The sequence below is a fragment of the Ursus arctos genome, unplaced genomic scaffold (assembly GCF_023065955.2).
Source record: "Ursus arctos isolate Adak ecotype North America unplaced genomic scaffold, UrsArc2.0 scaffold_5, whole genome shotgun sequence".
Taxonomy (NCBI): Eukaryota; Metazoa; Chordata; class Mammalia; order Carnivora; family Ursidae; genus Ursus; species Ursus arctos.
This window is the reverse complement of record NW_026623067.1, coordinates 88,544,958-88,555,567: the sequence shown is the minus strand read 5'-3', so window position 1 is coordinate 88,555,567 and position 10,610 is coordinate 88,544,958. Positions and strand designations below refer to the sequence as shown.

The 10,610-nt window shown below is 37.2% G+C and overlaps 1 protein-coding gene across 2 annotated transcripts in view; it reads left to right on the top strand.

Moving 5' to 3' along the window:
- Positions 1–18: 18 nt before the first annotated feature.
- TMEM232 (transmembrane protein 232) overlaps positions 19–10,610 on the top strand; it is a 246,962-nt gene continuing 236,370 nt past the window's right edge. The window contains exons 1-4 of one of the 2 annotated variants that reach the window (XM_057307002.1): positions 19–503; positions 2,713–2,890; positions 7,586–7,690; positions 9,150–9,271. The gene's annotated coding sequence lies outside the window, so the exon portion shown is untranslated. The remainder of the gene's footprint in view (positions 504–2,712; positions 2,891–7,585; positions 7,691–9,149; positions 9,272–10,610) is intronic. The other variant, XM_057307003.1, reaches the window with a different exon arrangement.

Sequence of the window (10,610 nt, the reverse complement as noted above, 5' to 3'; positions counted from 1 at the left end):
GTTCGGTGAGCACGTGATCGTAGCCTTTTCCGGCGGTGTGGCGAGAGAGGGTTGCTAAGGAGACGCGGCGGTGACTTAGGGCCAAGCCTTAGAACAGTCGCTGTTTGGAGGAGGTGGGAAAATGACTGTGGGGTTAATGGAACATTGCACCGAAGAGATGCCAAGGGAACTGGGGTGGGAGGGACACCCTGGATTAGCGGAGGTCGAATAAAGACGTTTTATCGAGGGACGTAACGCGTCGGTAGAGCTGACGCACTGACATGTCAGCCAGAAATGTCCGCTGCACTCGTAGGCCTCAGATCTAGGTCTTCACTTTTCCTAACTGGTCTAGTGCCTCACCCGCTGCAAGGGAGCTGTTAGAGAGTTTGCGGGGTGTTAGTAATGTCTCTCTAGCTTTGCCTCCCGCACCTGGAGTTTTAGCGAGGATCTATTGAGAGCTGGTTCTACCCCGTGAACGCAGAGGTACCGCCTAGAGCTAGGCCAAGCATCACAAAAGACCGTCGGTGAGGAAAACCTCCTCCTCTTCTCCGCCCCCCCACGAATATAAACCGCTCTCAGGTTTTAGAAATTAAGCATTTTGCTTTTCTAAGGCTACAGAACAATTGTAAATAGTTTTCTGTCGGGTTTTTTTCTTCTTTTTTTTTCTGGTGCATCTAAATCACTTAGTGTCTTTAAAGCCCAGTGATACTGTTCAAGATTGAGACCCTAGTGGAACAACTAAGAGGACAGTTCTGAACAGAGTCCTCTACTACCTGTTTTCATGAGCTCCATGGGCTCTTCGGGCAAAGTCGCTCTCCAGAGATCTGATCGAGCCTTCCATGGATTCTTCCTGTGTGCCTTCTTCCCCGCTGGACACCTAGGATTCTGAGGGCTTTCACAAGAGAATCTTGACGCACAATTCTTAATCTTCCAGATGCGACCCTTTCTTTAAAGTGATAACTTCATTCATTGGGTTGATACGTGGTTTAGACAATTGTATTGAGTCTCTTCCTTAATAAGTGTATCTAGTATTACTCAAGTACTAATACCAAATTACTGGGCAACTAATATCAAATTAATTACTGAGCATGGCAATGCAAAATATTTCTGTTTCTTAAAATGATTGAATTAAAGATGCACTTGGCTCAGGTCCAAAACTTGTTTCTTAAAAGGAGAAGGAGAAAAAGGCCTGTGTGTGTGCGCGCGCGCGCACTTTTAATATAAAAACAATAACATCTCACAGTTTCACATCCATATGAATGAAGAAAAGATGAATTAGTAGAAGAAGGACAGTGGGGTAGCTAGTTGAGGGGAGGAAACAATAACAGCCCTGCCTCACAGCTTACCCCCACATAAATTCCAGCTGCAATAAATTGTTTTTTCTTTATTTTTAAAAAGATTGAATATTGGGAAAAAATAATAGGTGATTATTTTTCAAATGGTCAATTGGCAAACTTTCTAAAACTGACAGAAAAGTAAAAAACCACATATGGAAAGACGAATCAATTTGACCATATAAAATTTAAATTTCTATATGCAAATAAAAAAGGGAAAACATAGTAATCAAAATTGAAAGAAAAAATCACAAACTGGGAAAAATTACATTTTAAAGTGATAAAGACAATGAGACTTTATTGTAAAAAAGTGCTTAGCAATGAGTAAGTGTATATCAGTAGAAATATAAGCAAAGAACATGAAGAGGCAAATTGTAAAAAAAGAAATGCAAGTGGATAATAGTTATATGAAAAATGTCTTCCCTCCAGTAATTGAAGAAAGGAAAATTTAATAACTATCTTTCCCATATTTAAATGACAATGTTTAAAAGGGAAAATGTATATTGTCATGCGATGTGAGAAGAAAATAGCTGTCATTCATTTTTGGAGTGGCATAAAATATATCAACTTTTTCTTGGAGGGCTATTTGGCAATATGTCTAGAAAATCATAAAAATGATAATCTTATGATTCCGAAATCTTAGGAAACAAATATAGGGTTTATATATTTACTTATGCACATGTTCATGACATAATTGCCTGTAACAGGAAAAATTGTTCGGATACTAAATATCAAGTAATTATCCATTAATCATTAATTAAAATGATTCATCTATATGGTTCTTTAAGCAAAGTATATTTATTGAGCACCTATCCTCTAAACAGTGAAGTTAGAATGATAAATAAGCCAAAGTCCTTCCATTGCTAGAACTCATGTTCTAGTTAGGAGATGACTAATAGAGAAATCATGTCAAATAATGAAACAAACATATAATGCAATGTCAAATAATGACACATGTATTTAATAAAATCAAATCAGTGTTAGAGGCAGTGTTTTTTAGATTAGTTGGTCAAGGATGTCCTCTTTGAGGAAAAGATCTTTAAACAGACTTAAATGACGCGAAGGAATGAGCCCTGTGTGAATCTGGAAGAAAAATTTCCAAGGCAGAGTTAAGTGTAAAGTCCTGATGACAAGCTAGGTAGTCAGTGAGCAAGGGCTCACTGAGAGCTGAAAGAGGATAAGGGACAGATTTGGCAGGACTTTGTTGGGGATGGACAAGAATTTAGATCTTTTAGAGGAGAAGAATGAAGTGACCCTAATGAGGTTCTTGAAGGACCAGCATGACTTCTGTATGGGGCATAGGTGGAAGCCACCTCTACTGAGTAGACCGCTGTAAGAGGCTTCGGCAGGAGACGGTAGAGTAGTGCCTCCTAATCAATCTATGGTTTCTCCTTCCCAGGTTTTCAGTTTCCTCTGCTTTTCAGTTTCCTACAGTAAACCGCAGGCCGGAAGCAGATGATCCTCCTTTTGAAGTATAGTCAGAAGACCAATAGTAGCCTAATGCTTCGTCACAATGCCTAGGTCGTTTTATCTCATCATGTAGGCGTTTATCACCTCACATCCTCACAAGAAGAAGGGTAAGTACCAGACAGTAAGATATTTTGAGAGAGAGAGACCACATTCACAAAACTTTTATTACAGTATATTGTTATAATTGTTCTATTTTATTGTTGTTAATCTCTTGCTGTGCTTAATTTATAAATTAGACTTTATCATAAGAATGTACGTATAGGGGGGTGCCTGGGTGGCACAGCGGTTGAGCGTCTGCCTTCAGCTCAGGGCGTGATCTCAGCGTTATGGGATCGAGCCCCACATCAGGCTCCTCCGCTATGAGCCTGCTTCTTCCTCTCCCACTCCCCCTGCTTGTGTTCCCTCTCTCGCTGGCTGTCTCTATCTCTGTCGAATAAATAAATAAAAATCTTTAAAAAAAAAAAAAAGAATGTACGTATAGGAAGAAAACAGCATATATGGGGTTTGGTACTATCGCAGTTTCAGGCATTCACTGGGGGGTCTGGGTCTCTCATGAAGTTGCTGTCAAGACGTCAGTTTGAGGTGCAGTTATTTTAGACTTTACTGGGTTTGACTGGGACTGGAGGATTCACTTCCATGATAACTCACTCAGCTAATTGAGGAAAGAACGGCTCCTTTTCTTGTTGGTTTGCTATCAGGAGGTCTTAATTCCTTGCCACATGGAGCTCTCCATAAAACTCTTTTGGAGGGTGAGGGGTGGGGAAGGCAGAGGGAGAGAAAGAATCTTAAGCAGGCTTACACCCAGCACAGAGCCTGACTTGGGGCTCACTCTCACAACCTGAGATCGTGACTTGAGCCAAAATCAAGAGTCAGACGCTTATCTAACTAAGCCACCCAGGCGCCCCTCTCCATAGAACTCTTGAGTGTCCTCCTAATGTGATAGATGACATTTTCCCTGAACAAATGATTCGAGAGAGAGCAAAGGGGATCCTACACTGTCTTTATGACATAAGTCCACCTCATCCCTTCTGTCACATTCCAGTCTCTAGAAGTGAGTCACTAAATCCAAGCCCACACTAAGGGGAAAGAATTTGGCTCCATCTTCTGAAGGGAGGGTTATTGAACAATTTGTGTTCATATTTTTAAATAACCACAATTAAACTATTACATAACAATGAGTGGATAGAGGATATTGAAGGCATCAAAAATGAAAAATTAGGAAAAATTTCACAAAATTATATTATTAATAGAAATATATGGATTAATTTCTTTTTTTTACCTTTTCCTTTAGTAAATAGATTTGAAGGATTAGTTTGCTTTGGAAAGAATCATATGACAGAAAGATTTATCATCACGAAATAGTTTAGTAAATATTTTTAAAAGTCCAGTCATTATTCAGTTAAATTTAAGTTGAAATACAAGTGAGAAGGCAGATTATTTTGACAGTCTTCAAGAACTGGCACAAAATAATATGACCTGCTAAATTAAAGTACAAAAGAAGCAGGTCATTCATTTATATTAATATTTTACTCAGAAATTCATACACTGAATTTAGCTCACCAGATAAAACAAAATCATCTATATTTTTATGCAGGAATTCACCTAGCAATATTTATTAAACACCCTACTATGAGCAAGTTACCCTGTTAGGTACTATGATGCAGTTATATATTTTCTCAAGGATGGAATTTGAAGATACTGAAATTATTTATTTGAAATGTATATGTGGACCAAGAAAAATTTTTTAAAGTAAGTTTTAATATGTAGTAAGCCACACTCTCATATTCTTGCTTCTTCATTTTCTTGGCTAACCTGCCCATTATTCTTCCAAATGAACTTTAAAAAACATTTCATTCTTCACTCTCATTCTTCTAAAACGCACACATACAACACTTTTTGGGATTTGAGATGTACTCACATATAATTTATATAGTAACTTTAACAGGTTAGATTTTTTTATATTCTGTAAAATATTTCCTTTAGTGATGCATGGTTTTCTATTTACTAATGTCTATATTTATGTCACTAAGTGTTCTCTTCCAAAAGCATGTTATATATTCCTATTTTTTGAGATCCATCTTTTAGTGTACGGTATCAATTGAGGATCTAACTTCCCCCACCCAACAACAGTGTAACATCTTTATTTTACACTTCTTTATGAAAATTGAGAACTGCCCCCACTCCTTTCTCACACTTCTTTACTTGAACCTGGATTACAAAAGCTATAAACATATGTCTTTCAAATTTGTTTTTGTCATTTCATTTTGTGGCCAAGAGAAAATTAATTGTTTAGGTATATCTGATTTCAGAGCTTAACATCAGTTCTTTCCAGCCACAACTTCTGCATTTTTGAGTTCTTAACTTTGATTAATGTCTAACTGATGTGCTCTTTGAGTGGTTTGAGTAGTTTCATCCTAAAATGTAGGAGGAGTAGGAGAAGACATTTGTGGATTCTCCCTTATATAAACATGTCCTTTAGCTGTCTTCCCTATAGAATTCGTGACTAGTTACTTTTTTCCTGAATGCTCTACAGAATCAACTGATTTTTAAATTTGAAGAATTTTTTATCTAATGTTTTAGTGTGAGTAATCCATTTAACATTTTGTACTTTTAATTCATCTAGTATTTTTCCTAGATCTCAGGAAATAAAAAATATCCATCAATTATGCTTATGTGCTACAGTCTTTCTATATTCATTTTATTTGAAATATGGTAAGCACTCCTTTTTTTTTTTTTTTTAATTTTACCCATCCCTCCCCCATCCACCTCCCCTCTGGTAACCGTTAGTTTGTTCTATTTAAGAGTCTATTTTTTTGTTTGTCTCTTTTCTCCTTTGTTCATTTGTTTTGTTTCTTAAATTCCACATATGAGTGAAATCACATGGTATTTGTCTTTCTCTGACTGGCTTATTTCACTTGCGTTATACCCCTGGATCCATCTATATTGTTGCAAATGGCAAGATTTCATTCTTTTTACGGCTGAGTAGTATTCCATTATATACAAATAATGTGATACACACACACACACACACACACACACATATCACACCTTCTTTATCCACTCATTTATTGATGGACACTTGGGCTCTTTCGTATGTTGGTTATAGTAAATAATGCTACAATGAACATAAGGATGCAGATATCTTTTCCAATTGGTGTTTTCATGTTCTTTGGGTAAATACCCAGTAATGGAATTAATGGATTATAGGGTAGTATTATGTTTAATTTTTTGAGGAACACCCACATTATTTTCCACCATGGCTGCACCAGTTTGCATTCCCTCTGACCGTGCACGAGGGTTCCTTTTTCTCCCCATCCTTGCCAACACTACTTGTTTCTTGTGTTCTTGAGCTTAGCCATTCTGACAGGTGTGAGGTGATATCTCATTGTGGTTTTGATTTGCATTTCCCTGATGATGAGTGATGTTCAGCATTTTCATGTTTCTGTTGGCCATCTGGTTGTCTTCTTCGGAGAAATGTCTGTTCACATCTTTTGCTAACTTTTAATTGGATTTTTTGTTTTTGGATGTTGTTTAAGTTCTTTATATATTTTGAATACTAACCCTTAATCAGATGTGTCATTTGCATATATATTCTCCCATTTATAGGTCATCTTTTGTTTTTTTGTTGATTGTTTCCTTTCCTGTGCAGAAGGTTTTTATTTTGATGAAGTCCCAATAGTTTATTTTTGCTTTTGTTTCCTTGTCTCATATCTAGAAAAATGTTGCTATGGCTGGAATATGGTAAGCACTCTTGATTTGCTGTCTCAAATTTTTTTTTGAGACCTGCTATTCTTTATTATTATTTCTATCTTTGTTCTCTTTTTGAAACACATTCTGTGTGGGTTGGCACTCTAAGATTTGCTTTCTAAAATATGTATTTTATAGTGTTTCTCGATTTCACTTTTATTCTTACTCTCAACTTACTGATCTACTAGGAAGAGTGTGTTTCAGAGAAGCCTGGGATCTGATATTGGGATCTGATATCAAAACTTTATCATTTTTTAGAGTTAATTATTTTTTTAAAAAAAGTATTATTAATTTTAGAGCAGTTTTAGGTTCATAGCAAAATTAGGAGGAGGGTACAGAGATCTCCCATACACTCTCTGACCCCACACATGCATAGCCTTCCTGATTATCATCATCCTCAACCAGAGTAGTCATTTATTACAGTCGATAGTTCCTCTAACACATCATAATCACCCAAAATCTGTAGTTTATATTAAAGTTCATTCTTGGTGTTGTACATTCTGTGGGTTTGGACCAATAATTTCTGTTTTAAATATCAAAATATGCTAAAAAATCAGAAGACTTATTTGGTGCTTATTATGAACAGAAATAATTCAGAATTGTGTATTTCAAGTTGACACGAGTTAAATTCTCTTTTGAAGTTCTTATGTTTTTTAGGCAGTTATTTCACTAGGACAATACCTGCACATTAGCTTTGAATTTGATGAGAATTGCTCTTCCATATTGTTTCCATTGTTCTATATGTTTCCATTGAAACATTTGTGAACATTTGTAGAAGAACATTTGAAGTTCCTCACCCATTGGTAGGTAGGAATTTTATAGGAATTTAATTTTATTGGATCCTGTCTTTAAAAAGCAGGCATTCTTTTGTGTTTAAATTCTCCCTCTTGTGCTTAGTACATACAGAACACTGTGGATGCTTTGTTTATCCTAACTGCAGAGGACATTGGCAGCTTTAGATAGTCTGTGTAAAAGGCGCTTAGAAGCAGCAATTTGATTAGAAGACATTGCTACCTTTATATAGCAATCATGTTGTTTTTATTTTTTATATTTAGATTGGGGGGGACTGGCAAAGTTTTGGAGGAGGCATTTAAAGGTTGAGGAGCTACTGAAGCACTTCCAAGCCTCTTCTCGCTGGAGCTGCTGGCTGCATATCCAATGTATGTACAGTATTTAAAACGAATCATTACTGTGTGCTGTATGATTGTATTTCAAAGCTAGTAAAGGTCTTTCACACATCATTGCATCTACTCCTTGGAAACTGAACGCAAATGTAGTGAAGGGGGGGCAGGGAATGTGGAATTGCATTTACAGGTCCTGATTGGCTAAGCCCAGTCGCTAAAAGAGCAACCTTCGGGCTCTTACAGTGACTCCCACGGCGTCCTTAGCAACCAGCCTCATTCCCCAGCGACCTCGAGAACCTTGGTGAGTCCTGCTTCCGAGGATTTGAGAGCTCATGCTGCCACATTCACCATGGGGGCGGCCGGGAGCCCCACTAAGACCCACAAATGGGAGCGCTGAGCTTCGTTCTCGGATTCCATAGCTCTGGCTGTTGGAAGGAGCCTCTGCGGCTCGCGCCCCAAGCGCAGGCCCACCATCCCCGCCCCTCCGAAGAATCTAAACAGTCCAGTGTGGAAACTCCCGCGAGGGTAGGGAGGGAGAAGGTGGGGAATCAGCTACCAGGTCATTTCATGGGGAAATGGGTTTTTTTCTGGGGAGACTGAAGGAGGTGTGGTAACTTTCTTTTGCGATCAGTGGGGAAACTCTTATTTTCTCTGGACTGTATTTGCTTGTCCTCCTGGCAAGTTTAATTCGGAACCCTCCTTGCTTTGCTGTTCAGTCTTCAAGTCTTTCTATAGTTTGTGAAATTGTACCCCTCCACCCCGCCTTTTTTTTGTATGCAGACTCTTTTGTACTTAAAAAGAGAAATTTCAGAAGTTTGAGCAAGTGTGTGGCTGTGTGTGTGTTGGTGGGGGGTATCTTGAGAATGTGAAATAAAAAGATTTTTAAAAGGCAGTTAATCTTGAGAAAAAGGTATAAACTATTGATCAGGAAAAATCTGTGTGTATGTGTGGGGTAAGGTGATGGTAGGATCACCTTATTTACCTATCTCAACAGTATGTCTGAATGGATTCCATCTTTTTGGTGGTCTTTGATCAAATTATTATTTTTTTTACAAGATTGACTGATTGATTGATTGATTGATTGATTGATGTAAGAGTAAGAGTGCATATGTGAGTGAGGGGAGGGGCAGAAGAAGAGACTCTCCAAGCCGACTCCCTGCTGAGGTCAGATGCTCATCGCTCCTCCCCCCATCTCGCCACCCTGAGATATATGACCAGCTGAAACCAAGAGTCTGCAGCTCAGCGACTGAGCAACCCAGGTGCCCCTGATCAAATTATCATTCAATCTTTAAGATTATAGTCTAAATCTTGTATTCTTTCATCATGTTACCTACCGAGAGGCTTGATATAATTTTAATATTGTCTAGTTCTCAGAAATTGTCCTTTAAAGTGTACTTTTCCCACATCGTTTTAATCAGAGCTTAAAAAAATACACTAGGGCTTAATGTTAAAAACTCTCTCTTTTTTTTTTTTTTAAATTTTGGGTCTATGCCAGGTTGTGGATGAACTGCCAAGCACTCAGACAGCTTGCTGGAGCCATTTTAAAAGCTGAAACATATCTCTCCAATGTGTAAACATTTTTTGTTTTGCTGCCCCTCATAAATCTTTAGATTCAAGGTGAGTACCAGATTTTTATTTCAGTAAGAACTTTTCTGTATGAACCCTTATGATCTTGATGACGAATGCTCTTTTCTTATTGAACATCTGACTCATTATCAGAACCATTCATTAGCATTATTAAATTGGTAAGTTTCTGTCTTGAAGTTCATTGTCCATCCAGAGCTTCTAGTAAAGGGCATGGCCACAAGTGCTTTTGGTAAATAATTTAGTGCTATCAGTTAGAATTTCCCAAAATGTGTCATGCATAGGACTCTAGGAGATAGTGTTCTGAAGGTTTCTCGTGGCCAAGTGTAGGAAAAATTATACATTGTCCTGCTGCTTAGGGAGATTTGCAGTGCACTGGAGCGTATTAACCACTCCTAGAGATCTTAGGGTAATTTTGTTTAGTGCAGTATTTCCTAAACTTATTTCACAATAAAAAGCTTTTAGAAGGTAATTACATCCCAAGAATCTGTATTCCACAAAACATATTTGGGAATTATTATTCAAAACTAAAAAGTGTACTCTCTATTTTTGCTTGTATTTCTATAAAAACGAGATTAGTTTTTTAAATATAAAACAATCTCTATTTGTAGATATCATGATGGCATATATAGAAAATGCTAAAGAATTCACTAATAGACTATTAGGTCTAATGAAGAAGTTTAGCAAAGTTGCAGTATACAAGATCAATATACAAAAATCACATGCAAGAGAATGAAGTTGGGACCCTATCTCACACTATATACAGGAATTAACTCAAATAGATCAAAGACCTAAATGTAAGAATTAAAACTATAAAAACCCTTAGAAGAAAATGTAGGCATAAATCTCTGTGGCCCTGATTTAGGAAGTGGTCTCTTGGCTATGACAACAAAAGCGAATAGAATCAAAGAAATGACAGACCTGGTGTGTCATCAAAATCATAAACCTTAGTGCTTCAAAGGACACCATCAACAAAGTGAAAAGACACCACAGAATGGGAGAAAATTGGGGGAATCATACATTGATAAAGGATTTGTATCTAGAAGATATAAAAATAGTTATAACTCATTAATAAAAGACAACTGAATTTAAAATGGGCAAAGTATCTGAATAGACATTTCTTCGAAGGAAATAAACAAATGGCTAGTAAGCAGATGAAAAAGTGCTCAATATCATTATCCATCGGGAAAATTCAAATAAAATCTTTTCATACTTGTTTGGGTATCTGTAATTAAAAAGACAAGTTTTAGGGTACCTGGCTGGCTCAGTCAGAGGAGCATGTGAGTCTTGATCTTGGGGTTGTGAGTTTGAGCCCCACATTGGGTGTGGTAGAGATTACTTAAATAAATACATTTAAAAAAATAAAAGTAAA